This window comes from Mustela nivalis (genome assembly GCF_964662115.1).
Source record: "Mustela nivalis genome assembly, chromosome: 7".
Lineage (NCBI taxonomy): Eukaryota > Metazoa > Chordata > Mammalia > Carnivora > Mustelidae > Mustela > Mustela nivalis.
In genome coordinates, this window is record NC_139026.1 from 24,854,425 (window position 1) to 24,870,363 (window position 15,939).

Consider the following 15,939-nt stretch of genomic DNA (forward strand, 5'->3'; position numbering starts at 1 on the left):
AAACTGGGTCTGTAGCCGAAGCAATTAAGAGCAGTTTTCCTCATTATCCTCACCTTCCCTGAATGTAACATTCCCATGCCCCCTCCAAATAAATGGAAGTTCGAATAGTAAAGACTGTATATATTTTTTTCTATCACAGACCTTGAGTTATGATTTTCTTGAATTTAGCTTAGTTAAATGACTACTGCCATTCCATTATTTGAAAAAGATCCTCTGCTTACCCCTGCAAATAGAATTTGTCTTCCAAAATGCAGGAAAGAGACACGAAAGAAGGAGTAAAGGTTGCTGATGGCTTGCATTTGGGATTTCCTAGAAATTTCCAAGAAATTTAGGCCTGACCATAACTACTTGGGTGTTACTGAGAAAAGCAGTTAGAAACCAAGAAAAAACAACATGCAAGGTTGAAGATCAATTTTGGCCTTTATGTGGAGAAGGAAATTCACATCCTGTAACAGAAATGGACCTTGGAAAATCTATCTTCCTCATAAGAGTGACACAGACAACAAGCCGCCTAGGAGGTTTGGTGGCGTTCAGCTTGGAAGAGAAGGTACAGGATTCACGCCCACACTGGCTGTCTAGATATTTGGAGGGCTGTCACCTAGAGGAGGGATTACATTTGTTTCTGTGTGTGAGGCACAGCAGTTGAACTGATATATTAGTGTGTAAAAACTCGAGAGAGAGATTTCTCGTTTGTATAAGAAGACATTTCTAGGGAGCTGTACAGGGCTGGAAAGAGATGTTTGCACAAAGAGGCAGACAGTGTCTGGTCACTGGGCAGAGGCAAGGAGACTGCCTCTCCTCCCTTCTGATTACATCTTCCTCTTGCTGGCTTCCCTCCAGCCACACCTCTTTCTCTCAACTCTCCAAAGGAGCCAAGCTCTTTTACCCACTGCAGTTACCTGGGATGCCCGTGTGCCCCCGACTCCCAGGGCCTTCAGCCTGTGAAATCTTGTTTTTCCTTGAGGTCTCAGCTTACCGGTCTCATCCTTGTACAGTTCTTTCCTAATGCCCTTATCTCAAGAAGGTCTTACTGTTAAAACTGTGCTGTAATGTCTTACATTTTTCCTTTATAGCACTTACCAAATTTAGGCAGATATGTATATCGCGTATCTCACATACACACACACACACACACACACACACACACAATTTACAGGAAACAACACATTTGTTTAATGTATGTTTCAGCACTACAAGGTAAGCTTTGCACAGGGTACCATGTCTGTGTTTTTCATTCCTCTCTTCTGTTGTGAACGGTGCTTGAAACATGGTAAGAGCTCCATAAATGCATTAATAGATAAAAAAATTAATGAGATTCGTGCATCAAAGTCTTACATATTATTACTCTGAGAGTGGGAGGCCAGCCACTTGGAGACGTTTTACATGGCTCCTGGACCAGCATGAAATAACATTATATCACCTTGTATGGAAGTAATTTCTTCTCCGTTTACTTTCAGTCCTTCTGATTTTGTCAAAGAGAACAATTTGTTTTGGTGACAGTCTGTAACTGCCCTGTGTACACCTGCCAGTCTCCCTTGTAAACAGAGATCAGGCCTCAGCAAGCAACACTGTCTCCTGAATTTAATAACATGTTGTATTATTGTATTCATTCATAGGTTACCTTTTATTCGTGGCAAGTGATATTGATTTTTATTTTATGGAGGTGATCAAAGTTTTCTTTTAAAATAAGAGTGTTTAAGTAAAACCGTGGGTTTCTTTAATGAATAATACTAAGTAAATAGTACATTTAATGGTATGACAATGGTTCTTGAATGACTGAAGTTTTGGTTCTTAAAGGGTCTGAAATTTTGGAACACTGTAGTCCAACCCCAAACCAGTTCAGGTTCATGGCAAAATAAATGTTATTAGGTGAAAGTTTCATAAAGCCAAATGTATTTATTGTCATTCTGGTAGTGTGTCTTTTTTTTTTTTTATCTTTTAAAAAAATAGATGATTTTTTAAAAATATTTTTTTATTTGAGAGAGAGAAAGAGAAAATTAGCAAGAGAGCACAAGCAGGGGGAGAAGCAGAGGGAAAGGAAGGAGCAGGCTCTCCGCCAAGCAGGGAGCTTGACAGGGCTCAATCCCAGGACCCTGGGATCATGATCTGTGCTGAAGGCAGACACTGAACAGATTGAGAGACTCTGGCGCCCCTAGATGTTGATATTAAAAAAAAAAGAAAAAGAGAAAGAAAACTCACTTGGCAAAATAAAGTATTTGCAGGCTCATATTGCTGCTTCCCTTTTAATTATGTAGGGTTGCTAGTGTGGGAGAGGCAACGTCACCTGCCTTGGAATCCAGAAGTCTGGGGCTCAGTGCTGTTAGAGGACCTTTGTGGTCCCTTCCAGTGTGGAGAGAGGAATTAATAGTTGCAGGTGAAATCTTGTTTGCTCCCTGCGGGAATAGCCTTTGAGGCAGAAATTCTGTGTGTGTGTGCGCGCGCGCACGTACACACACACACACACACACTCAGACACACACAGACACATACACACACACACCCCTCCCCAGGGTTAAGTGCAGATGTATTATACCACCCTTTCTGTTAAAAGGATTTGTGTGATTTCTACTATTTCAAATAGAGAGTAGGGATTCCAAGAACAGATTATCATCAGCTTGTGATGGGATGCCCTCTTGATAACCTTTTGGAAGTTGCAAATATGTAAGTCGAAAATGCATTCGGTACACCCGCCCTACAGAACATCACAGCTTAGCCTCCTCTGCCTTAACTGCTGGGCGAGATCATCTCACACAAGGCCTGTTTTGTCAGAAAGTGTTGAATATCTGTGCTTGCTTGGGAAGTGAGAAACAGAACGGGTGTCTGAGCACAGAAGGTTGTGTGATCACGTGGCTGACTGGGAGCCGTGGCTCCCCCTGCTGCCCAGCGTCACCAGAGGGTGTGGGGCTATGGAGAAGGACTAGTACTCATACTAGTGCTTGACTCATACTCTCAAGTAGAGTTTCTACTGAATGTGTATAGTCTTCACACCGTCATAAAGTTGAAAAATCATTAAGCTGAACCATTGTGAGTTATGGACTGTCTCTACCATATCTGTTGATGAGAGATGATGGGTCAATAGTTTCCAGAAATCCTCAGTTGCATATGAAGGGTACAACAGGGGAAGAGAGATGGTTGGGAGCTGGGTACGTGTGGCTGTTCCCGTAGCGGCTGCTTCCAAAGGAGCTGGGAATGGGACGGGAGGGGTCTGAGGGTGGTGGGCAACTACGTGGCTGACGTGTGTTCTGAGGGCAGCAGCTTCCCCATTTTCTGAGGTGGGTTGTCGGGGCTGAGCAAGGAGGAGAGCAGTGGGTGGCATGGGAGTCAGAGGCTGGCCATCTGTGTAAGGATCTGCAGCGCAAGTGGGACCAAGCCACCAGGCAGCTGCCTGAAAAGACATTGGCCGATTGTAACTGCTGCTTTTACCTGCTGTTTGTGTCTGTGCTGAATTTGCTTTGCTTACAAAAATCCAAACTCTGGGGCTAAGATGCTTATGTCTCCATTAGACATTCAGCTAAGATACTAAGAGTGGAGAGATTATGGCCTTACTGATTTTGTCACTTTTGGCAACTGCCTGATTAAAAAACATGCAAAGAGGGGTGCCTTGGTGTCTCAGTCAGTTAAACATCTGACTCTTAGTTTCTGCTTGGGTCCTGATCTCAGGGCCATGAGATCGAGCCCCTCATGGGGCTTCACGCTCAGCACGGAGCTGCTCTTCCTCTCCCTCCCTTTCTGTACCTCCCCCTGGTCCAGCATGCACACATGTTCTCTCTCTCTCTAATAAGTGAAATCTTTATAAATAAGTTAATTAATTTTTAAAAAATCAACCAAACCAGATGACTTAAATGATGTAATCCATGTCAGTGTTTTGGTTTTGCATATGAAGCTGCTGTCCTTGGGGGCATTGTTTCTGTGACCAGTATCATCTGTCGCCATGTGAGCCTGTTGTCGTTGGTGTGTATGTGTGTGCATGTGTATGCTCACATACATCCAAGTCAGTGGCTCCTGTTGATTGCAGATCTGAGCCTTGTGATCAAAGATCAGCACCTTCAACTCAACACTCAGTGGATATTTATGGAGAACTTACTATTTGTCAGGTTTTGTGGAGGGGGGTGCTCTGTGAATGGATGTGTCCATGTCTACTCATGCATACAATTAACAATTGTAATAGTATCGTGTAAGTTAAGCAAGTGGTCTGAATAAGGGATCAACAAAGTGCTCGAGGACTGGGGTGCTTGGGTGGCTCAGTTGGTTAAGGGGCCGACTTGATTTCAGTTCAGGTCATGATCTCAGGGATGTGAGATTGAGCCCCACATGGGGCTCACTCTGATTGTGGAGCCTGCTTGAGATTCTCTCCCTCTCCCCTGCCATGCATGTGCACTTTCTCTCTTTAAAAAAAAAAAAAAAAAAAATCTCAAGGATCGAAGAGGAAGAAGCATTTAATTTTAGGTGGAGATATTAAGGAAGGCCTTATTGAAGGGACATTTGATCTGGGCCCCAAGAAGAGAGCACAGCAGAGGGGAAGTGGGGAGGATAACAGGGCATGAATAAAGGTGTGGGGAACGTTGACTTGGGGAATGCGGTCATGAAGTAAACCTCGAGGTTGGGAGCACAGCACAGTGGAGACAGTCCCGGCATTCAGGGGAGGATGTGAGTATCACAGGCAGCGGAAGGAGGTCAGGAGGGGGTGCGGGCAGAACCCGAGAAGAATTTCAACCTGATAGATAGTCATCAGTTAATAAAAATCTTTGTAAAGAAGGTTCCTGTGGACATATACTTTGCTTTACATTTTGGTATTGGGGGGGATGAGTTTAAGAACACATGAATTATGTGACAGATGACCAAATGAGTAATGTCCTCCAGCAGGGCATGATTTTCTCTAGTACTTACATCATGATCCGTGGAACTGTGTTTTCTCCTGAAAGTCAGAATTCTTTGATTGTATACACTTAGAGATATCTTCCTACTTTAAAGTATGTTTTCTATTGTAAGAGGTGATCTTCTCCCAAAATAAGCCAAACGTTACACTTTTAAATTAGAAACAACCTGAAACCAATGAACAGAACTGCAAATCGGCTGTCTCTGCTGGGAACCCTTCTGCGTTACACGGAGTGGTCCTTCCGCCAGCAGGTGGCGATAGTGCTGCCCTGCAGTTTCAGTTTTTCCTTTTTGGTTAGTTGTGGATCCTTTGCGGACATACTACCTGTTCATTATACAAAAACTTAGAAGGTGCTTTGGGCACGGGTGAGTGGAGGGACATAACTGCTCCAGCTGCAGATGGTTACCATTACTGTTACATAGATTATAATCACTGTCGGCAGATCTCATTTTGGCTTTGCGTTTGAAGCTGCTGCCCTTGGGGGCTTTGTGTCTGTGACCAGAATCATCTGTCACCATGGTCCGATCCACCATCACATGGGCCGATGATTACAGATCACTGGAGGTGTGGACCACGGTCTCCACCACCATAGCCGCCTCCTGAAAGAGCAGAAGGAGAAAGCAGAAGCACTTCCCAGAATGTGTCCTGCTTCAGGGACAGACCTGCCTGTGGCAGGCACGGGGCTGATGCTGGAACTGCTGGTGAGACTTGGGCTCTTGGCCAGCCAGGCCCTCGGCCAGGCATCTCAGTGCAGGCTGCAGCCCACCACACTCGGCGGGTCAGCACCATCAGGGACTGGCTCAAACCACAGCACCCATGTGCCATGGCACAGAGCTGGAGGGACCGGGTGGCGGGCTCACTTGGTTCTCACACGCTGGGCACGAGAAAGCAGACTCGCCTGTATGGTGTTTCTGACAGAGCCATCTACGTTGAACCCCGTCTTTTTATCAATAAAAACAATTTTTGAGATCCAGATTGCTTGTTAACAAACCCTCTGATACTGATCAAAGATAAAGGGAGTTGAAGCCTTATAATGACTACCTCTGAGGTCTCAACTTTTTATTAATAGTTCCCATGCTAAATACTTGCCTCTAGGGTAGGCATTAAAATTCACATACCTGGGACGCCTGGGTGGCTCAGTTGGTTGGACGACTGCCTTTGGCTCAGGTCATGATCCTGGAGTCCCGGGATCGAGTCCCGCATCGGACTCCCAGCTCCATGGGGAGTCTGCTTCTCTCTCTGACCTTCTCCTCGTTCATGCTCTCTCTCACTGTCTCTCTCTTAAGTAAATAAATAAAATCTTTAAAAAAAAAAAAAATTCACATACCTGTGTGTCATGGTTGGTGCTGGTACATTTGGCAGAGAATCAGGGACACTTTTTCAATTTATGTGTAGAGTTTGTGTGTATATACAGGTAAACTACTTAACACTTTTCAGTTTATCTTCTTTGTGTATATATTGCTCAACAAAAGTGAACAAAAGTGTAAAAAATGCTGTATATTGTTTTGGCCTACTGTTGTCATTAATAACACGTTATGAATGTATTTCCAAATACATACTTCTGCATTATTAGTTTTAATGGCTGTATAGTGCTCCATTTAATAATTTACCTCCAGCTCACTATGCAGGACCTTTTTGATTTTTCCAACTTTTTATTGTTATAGGTATCCCTAAAAAGATTGTCTTTGTGCTTGTTTCTTTGTATACTTGTTTGTTTTATTAAGATACATTCCTGGAAATGGAATTGCTGCATCATAGGGTTTGCACATTAAAATAACGTTTAAGGGGCACCTGGGTGGTGCCGTCTCTTAAGCTTCCAAGTCTTGGTTTTGGCTCAGGTCGTGAGATTAGGGTCATGAGGTCAAGCCCTGCATGAGGTTCTATGCTCAGAGAGTGGAGTCTGCTTAAGACTTTCTCTCTGCCTCTGCCCCTGCCCATCCCCGCATGGGTATGCTTTCTCTCTTGCTCTCTTTTTTTCAAATAATAAATCTTTTCTAAAACATTTAAAACAAAACTTCAAATTATTCTTTGAAAAAATGTAACAACCTATACTCCCACCGGCATCTGCTTCCTTAAATACTCTCCCACACTGTAAAGCATATTAAAGAAAAACATTTGCCCATCTGATAGGTAAAAAATGGTCACTCATGTTAATCTTTCTAAGTTGGACTTTTAAAAATATATATATATATATTTTTTAAAGATTTTATTTATTAATTTGACAGAGAGAAATCACAAGTAGATGGAGAGGCAGCCAGAGAGAGAGAGAGAGAGGGGGAAGCAGGCTCCCTGCCAAGCAGAGAGCCCGATGCGGGACCCGATCCCAGGACCCTGAGATCATGACCTGAGCCGAAGGCAGCGGCTTAACCCACTGAGCCACCCAGGCGCCCCTAAAAATATATTTTTTAATTATTTTCTCCTTTTATTGTTTCAGATATTGGGAGTACAGGAAATCAGCCCACTGTACACTTACTCCCCCATCAGCTGCCAGATGCCTTAAATTTATTCTTCAGATTGGAATGCATAAAGTCAACTTAAAGAATTTTCAGTCATCACATTTTCCTAATTGAAGCCCCTGTCCAAAAGTGGGGCAGTGTTTCAACTGTAATATTTCGGGTACTGCTCCCAGGATCTGTCTGGTATCGTTTGAGACCTTTTTTTAGGACTGGATAAAGGTAATTTTTAACCTACCAGACTGCCCAGAGATGATGGTGAGATGCTTGGGTTGTCAGCATTGAAACTTGCCAAAGTAATACTCCTGTAACACAGTATGAGATGAAAGCTTAGAGTTATGGAGCTCATTTGCAGGAGGTAGACAGCCAAAGAGACACCTAACCACAGAGGCATACTCTTTCAGCAGAATTATCTAGTTTTCTTGTCTACAACTAATTAAACCAACCAGAAAATCGCTGTATCTTAAGTTCAGCTGGTGGGTTTTAGGGAAGTGGTACAGGAGTGTTTGCTTTCCTTCCCCCCTCATCAGTGTTTTAGGAGTCTGCATAGGAACCCTGGGCCAAAGTAGTCTGGAGAGAGTGTTTCTGAGTTGTTTAGACATAGTTATCTTCCAAATGCAGGTGACCCTGTCCCCTATGGCTACCGAGAACCACTCCCCTCCTTCCCCCTCTCCCTGCTGCCTGATGCTCAAAATTGCTTTCAACAAATTCGGCTCTCTCTAAATAAGTGATTTGCATTTCCAGCTAAGACCTAAAATGAAAATACGTTGATATGTAACCGAATGACTGCAAGTTCACATTGAGGTGTAAATGACTTACCTCAGATCTCTCTGAGAGGAGGACTGTGCTCAGAAAAAGGGGATGAGGTGAGCAAGCTCCACCGAAAGGAAAGAGCCAGAAAGGAGAAGCCGGAGTACAGAGCTGAGTATAGGGCCGTGCACTTCGGTCTAAAACTCCCCTTGGATGACAGGTTTGCCTTTCAGGGCCTTTCCCATTGTGTTGCTGGTGTTTTAGTGGAACAACTCGTGAATAAGTTGGCATTTTAATTACTGCATTTAGCTTATTCTGTTGCTGAGGAGAATTTTCTACCCCCCCCCCCCCCCCCGCCTCCCTCTCTGGCTGTGCTAACAAAGGTATGGTAGGTATTTAGTGAACATTTGGCTTCTAGTTCTTTAATAGATGCTCTTCTTTGAAAGAATGTACATATGCTGATCAGATGCTTCCTACCGAATAAAGTAGCTGCTTCCCACTTTTGAAAATCTCCAGTCCACTCTCATCGGCAGCGCTCTTGTCTCTCTGGACGGTAGCCCCGGGTCCTGTCCCTTCCCTGTTCCGTCACTGCTCTGCTGCTCGCCGTCCTCCATGCCAACATCCTGCTGCTGTGTCTTCTCCAGGATCTTTCTTAAATCTCATCTCCTGGACTCTCCTGCCTTCTGTGTTCACGCAGGCCTAAACCGTTTCTGACCACACATTTTCCCTAAAATCCCTGTTCTTTTCGTTATCTGTAAGTGTCCAATTAGTAAATTCTTTAAAAAGAAACCCTTTTGAAAAGATGAAAGGAATGAATTGTTATTGTAAAAAATGTAAGTATAGAGTCATGGAGAATTCCTCCCTCTCCCTGTCCCCACCGCACCAGGGCTAATATGCCTGACGTGGTTGGTTGTATATCTTCTCAGACTTTTCCTATTCATATATGAACATTTTTATGTGTAAATAATATACAAAATCATTTCTACAGAAAAGGATCACACACTATGACTTGTCTTTTAAAATGTAGTATGCTGTATATGAGCTTTATTTCATTCTTTTTCATGGCTTTATTGTTCTGGTGTATGGCTCCATCATAATTTATATAAATAATCCCATATCGTTGGATGTTTATGTTGCTCCACTATCCTCTTGTTATACACAGTGATATATAGACCTCTTTGTGTGTTTTCTGACGTTCCTCTCCACAGGAAAGGAACATCTGGGTCAAAGGGGATGCACATTTTAAATACTGATGAATACTCCCAGAGCGCCCTTGAAAGAGGCAATTCTTAGCCCCAATTTACACTCCCACTGGCAAAGCCTCATTTAGTCAAGTCTCCCCTGAAGGGTCACCTTCTCAGGGAAGCCTGACTCGTCACGTTTACCTCCAGGTGTTGTGGGGTGCCCCTCCTTTCTTCTCAGGTTTTCCCCCAAAGTGCTATTATCGTCCCAAATTCGGGCACTCGTCTCATTTTTTTTTGAATATCTGCTAAATAATCTGTGCCTACCACACCGCCATCTTTATTCTTCCTTTTAACTTTTTTCCAATTTCTTCTTTTTTTTTTTTTTAAGATTTTATTTATTTATTTGACAGACAGAGATCACAAGCAGGCAGAGAGGCAGGTGGAGAGAGAGAAGGAAGCAGGCTCCCTGCTGAGCAGAGAGTCCGATGTGGGGCCCGATCCCAGGACTCTGAGATCATGACCTGAGCCGAAGGCAGAGGCCTAACCCACTGAGCCACCCAGGTGCCCCAACTTTTTTCCAATTTCAAAAGTAACCCATGTTCACTGTATGAGATTCCAACATTAGGGAAATACTTTATGTTAAGGAAATATAAAAACATCTCTGTAGTGTTAGAATATGAAAACACGAATTCAGAGGGATCTGTGCAGCCCTGTGCTTCCTGCAGCAGTATTTCCCATAGCTGCCATATGGAAGCAGCCCAAGCATCCTTGATAAGGGAATGGATGAGGAAGATGAGGTATTTATATACCATGGAATATTATTCAGCCATAAAAAGAATGAAACCTTGCCATTTGCAATAACGTGGATGGATCTAGAGAGTATAACACCAAGAGAAATGCATCAGTCAAAGACAGATACCATATGATTTCACTCACATGGAATTTAAGAAACAAAATGGTGAACAAAGTGGGATAAAAGGAGAAAAACCAAAACCAAACCAACCAAACAAAAAAACCCCCAAACCAAGCTTGGCGTAGCTATAGAGAACAAACTGATGGTTCCTAGAGAGGAGGTGTGGGGGAAGGTGAAGTAGGTGAAGGGGATTAAGAGTGCACTTACCTTGCTGAGCCCCGAGTCACATATGGAGCTGTTGAATCACTATATCGTGCACCTGCAACTAGTATAACATGGTATATCAACTTCACTGGAATTAAAATCAACCTCTTTTTAAATCTTTTGTGTTTTAGATAATCATCCTCTGTGCTACTCACTCAGACCTCCGTCATTAGCACTTCGAGCCTGTGCTGTACTGAGATGCACATCCGGCTTGCCCACAGGCCCGACTTGCTAGAGAGAAGGGGCTGTGTCCTCTCATCTTTGTGCCCAGCGCCTCTTGTGCTTGGCTGCATAGTGCTTGCTCGGTAAATGCTTGTCGCCTGGAAGGAAAGGGAGTCAGATGGGCCTCAGAAAGCATGCCAGGTTACTTAAGCCTCTCTGGACACTGTGCAAGGTGTGGATTTTTTTTCTTTCTTAGTCTCCTTTAAAAGAGCCCACGTCTTTGCATGGGCTTTCCCACGGTGCCAGACTCTCATGGAAACTCTGATGCTGATGAAATGCATCCTCTTCTAGACAGCTTGGTTTCACAGCCATTAGGATCTGTTTAGTTCCTCTAACAAAGAAAATGCAGGAGCTGGGGAAGCAGTTATCAGCTGAGGGAGATTGGTGTTCCAGTACGATTTGTTGCTATGTGTGTTTATTACTTGCTGGCTCTGTGCTCATCAAGTCAGTACCCCACCTTCTGCTGAGCCAGGCAATCTGGTGAGATAGGCAGTGAAGCTCTGCTCAGGTTCCAGAATCGAGCAGTGACAACAGTGAGACCTGCCCCTATGCTGAGTGCCTACTATGGGGGGGATGTCTTACATGCCACTCGATCTGCATAAAAACACTAGGAGGAAAGTATAGTTCTTCTTCTAGTTCCCAATATTCAGCCTCAGGCGGGTAAACTTCCCAAGGTTATACAGCTATTAAGTGGTAGTGTCTGGCTTTGGGTCCCTTTTGCTTACAAATCATCTTGCGTCCCCTTTTCCATCCTCTTTCCGTGTTCTGTAGCCCCCAACATGGTTCTTTCATCACAGACCTGGAGAAGTAGATCATTTGGTAGAAGAGTCTGGAGACTTCACTCTTGTTCATTGAAGACACGATTTGAATCCTTGAGAAAACTGGATTTTTAACTTGGTTTTATTCTCGTTTTCTAAAATTGTAGACTCCTGGAGATGAAAGGGATCAGGTTCATCCATTCCCATTCTGCTAGGGGAGGGGCAGGTGACCCCATGACTACGGCCCGTTCTCACCATCGCACTAGACAGGCTTCCAGATTTTACTGTATGAATGAAAAGTCTGGTGTTACTTGGGACTTCCATGGGTGCAGAGCTGGAGTGTAATAGAAGTAAACATCATAAGTAAACTATAAACAGAAACCTAAGGGCAGGCTTCTCTGTTGCCCCCATGAAGAGAGACAGATTGTTCCAAAGTCATGTTCCTACCAAGAGACAAAACAAGACCAGCTTTCTTTTTGATTTTGTTCACTCCATCCCAAGTGGTTCGACGTTCCTCTCATTTTTACTGATGTGTAGAAAAGTAGACCCGTGTCCATAAGTGCGGTTCTGAAATTTTAAAGAAAATTCTTTGCTTATTTTACTTTATATTGCATCAGACCCCCAGTAGGACCAGGCTAGCACTCCATAGTCAGACACATGTACACCTGCAGCGTGACTTCCGTTATCCACACTGGATGGAATAAGTAAAGACTGTCATTATGTCGTTTCAGGTCAGATTTGTGCTATCGAATGCTTTGCATACACTTCAGAAAAAACTTGCAGTTTTTAGAACTTAGGGGGTTTCAGAATTACAGATAAAGGATTGTGGACCTATAATTTTCTGCCTCCTTATTTTTATTTATTTATTTATTTTTAAAGATTTTATTTGTTTATTTGACTGACAGAGATCACAAGTAGGCAGAGCAGCAGGCAGAGAGAGAGGAGGAAGCAGGCTCCCTGCTGAGCAGAGAGCCCGATGCGGGGCTTGATCCCAGGACCCTGAGATTGTGACCTGAGCCAAAGGTAGAGGCTTAACCCACTGAGCCACCCAGGCGCCCCTTTTCTGCCTTTTAAAAAAAGTATTTATTTTTTAGGGACAGGGAATGTGAGCACGGGTGCAAGTACAGGGAGGAGCACAGGGAGAGGGAGCAAGAGAATGCCTGATCGCGGCCTGAGCTGAAGTCAAGAGTCCGACAATGGACTGAGTCATCCAGGTGCCCCTATAATGTTCTCCTTTTTCGTGCCATCAACAGAATGTTTGATAGAGGACCCTCCTACTCTTTGTTGAAAGCAAACAAATTTGTTTCCATGGAAAGGCCTTCCTCCCTGCCACTCAGGGGCTGCCCGGCACCATTCCTGTGTGTGCCTCTTTGGCACCTGAGTGCCAACCTTGACCATGCTCAGGAGCTCTGCCTGACCACCACCCGAACCAGTCCCTGCAGCCGCATTCCCTGTGTCCTCTCTTAAGCAGGTGTGGAGGACAGTGCCTTTCCATCGTCATCTTTGTGAGGACCAGCCACACTTCCCACAACCCAGCAGGCTGCTTTTCTGGATGCCGCACACTCCCTAAGCCTTTGTTCCTTGGTTCTGGGAGCCTTCTCCATGGAAACCATTTTGGCTGCACTCATTGCGTTCCCAGGTGGTCTCCGAGGCTTCGCCCACACAGCGCCACGCTGAGAAACGCGGTCTGGCCCACAGGTTTCCTTCTCACGTTTGAACTGCTTATTTGGGCTCGTGGCACAATCCCAAGGGTTTTTTTCTGCAGAGGGACGGGTCTCAGCCTGCCTGGGGACCAGGCTGCTGTCTCTCGCTCTGCTCAGTGTGAGACGCACACGCCTCTCCCTCCCGCGACGATGCCTCACGGCTTCCATCGCAGGCCGAAGCCGGATGGTTTGACAGACTCTTGCTCCTTCCATTCTGGTTCCTCGTGTTCTGTTTAGCTGTTGCTCTTCCAGTCGGTGGAGTATGTCAAGCAGTGAGTGTCCTCAGAAGCCATTTTTACCAGGAAGGGCCTGGCCGTCGGGGCTGGTGATGAGAGCTTGACAGCTGGCTGCGTCGGCCTCCCCGAGCCCCTGGCCCCTGCCAGTGTTCATGCCACATGGCTCCTAGTACCACAGCCTTCGGTCAGCCCAGCCTTACATTGCCCGGGAGACAAGGTCTAGTGAGACCTCACGATTTACAGCCTGTTCTCAGGCTGCGAGGTTTTCTCCGGAATTCCTGCTGACGTGGTCTTTTCCCTTAATCTCCCTGACCTGGGGGGTATATACGTCTTTGAACTCTGCGGCAGAATTCCCTCTCCTGCACGCAGGACCTTGAACAGGGGTCCAAAGAAGATGGACTTCAGGGGGGTCCATGGACTTCTGGACTCTCGTGTGTGAACGTGTATGTGGGGAGAGGCTCGCGCTGCGTTCTCAGCATAACGTTCTAAGACAGAGCACAGCCCCAGGAAAACTGTTGTTTTCCGAGCCTCTGGAAAATGAGAATGATGGTAGATCTTATTACCCCATTCATTTGAATGAAGCTGCAATGAGAAAATGCCCAAGACAGTATCCATAAGCATTCGAAATGTATCAGCTGTCAGTATTGGTCTGAATCTGGGATCCTCAAAAGATGAAAATTAGGTGACTGCCTTTTATTCCTTAGAAGCAGGTGGGAGATACGTCATCGGTAATAATTACCAACATTCTTAGAGCCCTTTATGTTGTACAAAGCACCTCTGTGGTATTGCCTTCTGTGATCTTGGCCCTACCCTTGCTAGTAGGGTGGAGAGACTGCCTGACTTCCCTTTCGACAGCTGAGGGAGCTGAAGCTCAAGGGAGACCCAGACAGCACAGCTAAGAAGGCTCAAGAAGGATGGCTTCCGCTCCCAGACAGACAGATCTCGAGACAAACAGGGCACTGAGTGTGAGGTGTGTCTTGACCCTTGAGGTACAGTCAGGAGGGGCAGTCAGAGAAGGCTTCCTGGAGTCAGTGACACTTAACCTGAGCCCTGAGCTGTAGGTAGGAAACAGCCAGGCAGAGTCAGCCAAGGGAGTGTTGCACGTAGAAGCTGCAGGAGGGCCAATGCCTAGAGACAAGGAGACCTCATGGGTCAGGTGCTTCTTGGTAAGAGGGGATGCTGGTGAGCAGAGACTTAAGGCAAAAAGAGCCGTTTCCTGGACACCCCCCCACCCCAAACATCCCATTCACAAAGGAGATGAATGTCTGAAGGAGTAGAGTGGAGAATTAAGGTTGGTTTCACAGACATACCTACAAACCAGGAAGCCATTTAAAATAATTCTGAGGAAGTCTGACGGCGTGTTTGGTATGTTAAGTGAGGAACTGTATATGTAATTGCCCGTTGACCGTGACTCCAGCTATGTAAAGTGAGTCTACAGATGGCGAAGCCTCAGAAGTGAAGTGAAAGAAGGAAAATAACTCTTGTGTTAAGGTGATACATTTGACAAGCTCCTGTTGATGTGTCATTTGTCAGTTTGGTTTTAGTTGCTTAGTATTTGTAATTTGTGTTTTGTCTGTCTGTTGTGCTCCCAGTGTGCCTCCTGGGGGGTCAGGGCTCCAGCATTCTACTGGGCCTCTGGCCTGTTTGGTTCCAAGTCATTAATTCAGCCATTCAGGTCCCAGGCCCTGTGCTTGAGCAGGGATCCACTGGGTCTGTGTGTCCATCCCTGACTGGATCAGCAGTCAGAGAGCTCAGGGCCCCTGACCCCGGAGCAGCCCCCGCCCCCCCCATGGCTAGACAGAAACCCTTTGTGCTCAGAGCACCTGCCTGGGTGACTCAGTGGGTTAAGCATCCAGTTCTGGGCTTTGGCTTGGGTCATGATCTCAGGGTCATGAAGTAGAGCCCTGCGTCCAGCTCTGTGCCAAGTCTGCTTGAAATTCTTTTTTCCTCCCTCCCCCTCTGCCCTGCCCCCGCTCCTCTCGCCTACAGCTCACACACACACTCTCTCTCTCAAACAAATAAGATCTTTAAAAACAAAACAAAACGAAAAAACACTTGCTCTCAGAAATACCAGTAATTAATACTGCCGTTTTGTTCATGACAGGAAAGAGAAAAGGCAGTGCCAGGTGGTGAACAACGCTCCTTCCAGGGTCTAAAAGGCATAAGGCAGGGGGGATAAGTCAGCAGAGAGGTGACAGCCGGAATAACTGGGTACAGGTGGAAATGTCCATTTGCCCTGGCTTGTAACTGTTTGGAAAATGGCCTGGCTCCTTCTAAGTTGTCACAGGGATCAAAGGCTTAGTTCCTTCTGAATGTGTTTGTGAGCATTTAGGTAGAAACTTGCCCTTTTATGCAGGTTGCTGAGAAGGTGGTGTGCTGCTATCGGATCGGACCTCAGCCAGCACCCTTTGTCTAGTGGCATTCTTTTTTTTTTTTTTTTAAGATTTTTATTTATTTATTTGACAGACAGAAATCACAAGCAGGCAGAGAGGTGGGCAGAGAGAGAGGAGGAAGCAGGCTCCCTGCAGAGCAGAGAGCCAGATGCGGGGCTTGATCCCAGGACCCTGAGATCATGACCTGAGCCGAAGGCAGAGGCTTAACCCACTGAGCCACCCTGCCCTGGTGGCATTCTTTATCCGT

The 15,939-nt window shown here is 45.5% G+C and overlaps 1 protein-coding gene across 6 annotated transcripts in view; it reads left to right on the forward strand.

Moving 5' to 3' along the window:
• The window catches only part of TMCC3 (transmembrane and coiled-coil domain family 3), a 262,682-nt gene that overhangs the window by 83,961 nt on the left and 162,782 nt on the right, over positions 1 to 15,939 (forward strand). For 4 of the 6 annotated variants that reach the window (XM_082739315.1, XM_082739308.1, XM_082739318.1 and 1 more), the window contains one exon: positions 7,311 to 7,551. The exons of the other annotated variants lie outside the window; for them this stretch is intronic. The gene's annotated coding sequence lies outside the window, so the exon portion shown is untranslated. The remainder of the gene's footprint in view (positions 1 to 7,310; positions 7,552 to 15,939) is intronic. 6 annotated transcript variants of the gene reach the window in all.